This window comes from Petromyzon marinus, unplaced genomic scaffold, assembly GCF_048934315.1.
Source record: "Petromyzon marinus isolate PM22_M1 ecotype Great Lakes invasive population unplaced genomic scaffold, UKy_Petmar_22M1.pri1.0 PM_G_Scaffold_40, whole genome shotgun sequence".
In the NCBI taxonomy this organism is placed as follows: Eukaryota; Metazoa; Chordata; class Hyperoartia; order Petromyzontiformes; family Petromyzontidae; genus Petromyzon; species Petromyzon marinus.
The window spans coordinates 1,882,501-1,885,000 of NW_027422984.1; positions in this window are offsets into that span (position 1 = coordinate 1,882,501).

A 2,500-nucleotide genomic window follows, 5' to 3' on the forward strand; every position below is an offset into this window, starting at 1 on the left:
GTGCAGTCAAAAAATTGAATATTTTTCACGGATAGACCCCGTGAAACGCTAGAAATTGGCGGGGATGTGTCTCTTGTGGCTCACGGGGCTGTTAGGGTGGCACAGAAATCCCTCGGAATGGGAAAAAACGGGTCATTTTCGTGTCGCCACATTGCATGCGAACCGCATGAAACTTCCAGAGGCATTTGCAGCAGGAATGCATGTGCACTCAAAAAATGTGATATTTTTCACGGAGAGACCCCGTGAAACGCTAGAAGTGGGCGGGGATGTCTCTCTTGTGGCTCACGGGGCTGTTAGGGTGGCACAGAAATCCCTCGGAATGGGAAAACGGGTCATTTTCGTGTCGCCACATTGCATACGAACCGCATGAAACTTCCAGAGGCATTTGCAGCAGGAATGCATGTGCACTCAAAAACTTCTATATGTTTCACGGATAGACCCCGTGAAACGCTAGAAATTGGCGGGGATGTGTCTCTTGTGGCTCACGGGGCTGTTAGGGTGGCACAGAACTCCCTCGGAATGGGAAAAGGGGTCATTTTCGTGTTGCCACATTGCATAGGAACGCCATGAAACTTCCAGAGGCATTTGCAGCAGAAAGGCACGTGCACTCAAAAATTTTAATATTTTTCACGCATAGACCCCGTCAAACGCTAGAAGTTGGCGGGGATGTCTCTCTTGCGGCTCACGGGGCTGTTAGGGTCGCACAGAAATGCCTCGGAATGGGAAAACGGGTCATTTTTGTGTGGCCACATTGCATAGGAACGGCATGAAACTTCCAGAGGCATTTGCAGCAGGAATGCATGTGCACTCAAAAACGTCTATATTTTTCACGGATAGACCCCGTGAAACGCTATAAATTGGCGGGGATGTCTCTCTTGTGGCTCACGGGCGCTGTTAGTTAGGGTCGCACAGAAATCCCTCGGAATGGGAAAAGGGGTCATTTTCGTGTTGCCACATTGCGTACGAACGGCATGAAACTTCCAGAGGCATCTGCAGCAGAAATGCATGTGCACTCAAAAACGTCTATATTTTTCACGGATAGACCCCGTGAAACGCTAGAAATTGGCGGGGATGTGTCTCTTGTGGCTCACGGGGCTGTTAGGGTGGCACAGAACTCCCTCGGAATGGGAAAAGGGGTCATTTTCGTGTTGCCACATTGCATAGGAACGCCATGAAACTTCCAGAGGCATTTGCAGCAGAAAGGCACGTGCACTCAAAAATTTTAATATTTTTCACGCATAGACCCCGTCAAACGCTAGAAGTTGGCGGGGATGTCTCTCTTGTGGCTCACGGGGCTGTTAGGGTCGCACAGAAATGCCTCGGAATGGGAAAACGGGTCATTTTTGTGTGGCCACATTGCATAGGAACGGCATGAAACTTCCAGAGGCATTTGCAGCAGGAATGCATGTGCACTCAAAAACGTCTATATTTTTCACGGATAGACCCCGTGAAACGCTATAAATTGGCGGGGATGTCTCTCTTGTGGCTCACGGGCGCTGTTAGTTAGGGTCGCACAGAAATCCCTCGGAATGGGAAAAGGGGTCATTTTCGTGTTGCCACATTGCGTACGAACGGCATGAAACTTCCAGAGGCATCTGCAGCAGAAATGCATGTGCACTCAAAAACGTCTATATTTTTCACGGATAGACCCCGTGAAACGCTAGAAATTGGCGGGGATGTGTCTCTTGTGGCTCACGGGGCTGTTAGGGTCGCACAGAAATCCCTCGGAATGGGAAAACGGGTCATTTTCGTGTTGCCACAATTGGCATACGAACGGCATGAAACTTCCAGAGGCATTTGCAGCAGAAATGCATGTGCACTCAAAAACGTGAATATTTTTTCACGGATAGACCCCGTCAAATGCTCGAATTTGGCGGGGATGTTTCTCTTGTGGGTCATGGGGCTGTTCGGCTCGCACAGAACTCCCTTGGTCCACCTGATTCGTGCATACAGGCAGCAACTAAAACTCTGTAAACCTGCTGTGAGGACATCTAAACAGTGGACCAGTGAGGCTGTGGAAGATTTGCGGGCGTGCTTAGACTGTACTGACTGGGATATGTTCACGACTGCTACCAATAGTCTGGATGAACTCACAGAGGCTGTGTACATCAGCTTCTGTGAGGACTGCTGTATCCCAACACGTACCAGGGTGAACTTTAACAACAACAAGCCCTGGTTCTCAGCAAAGCTCAAAAGGTTGAGGTTGGAGAAGGAGGAAGCGTTTAGGAGTGGGGATAGAGACAGATTCAAGGAGTCGAAGAACAGGTTTAGCAAAGCGGTGAGAGAGGCTAAACGACTGTACTCAGAGACACTAAAACACCAGTTCTCTACTAACGACGCTGCTTCTGTCTGCCAAAGGGCTCAGGCACATCACCAACTACAAACCCAGAGCGCCCCACACCACTAACGACTCCCGCCTAGCCAACGACCTGAACGAGTTCTACCGTAGATTTGAAAGACAATTGGACTGTCCTGAACCACCCCTTCCCACCCAAGAGGC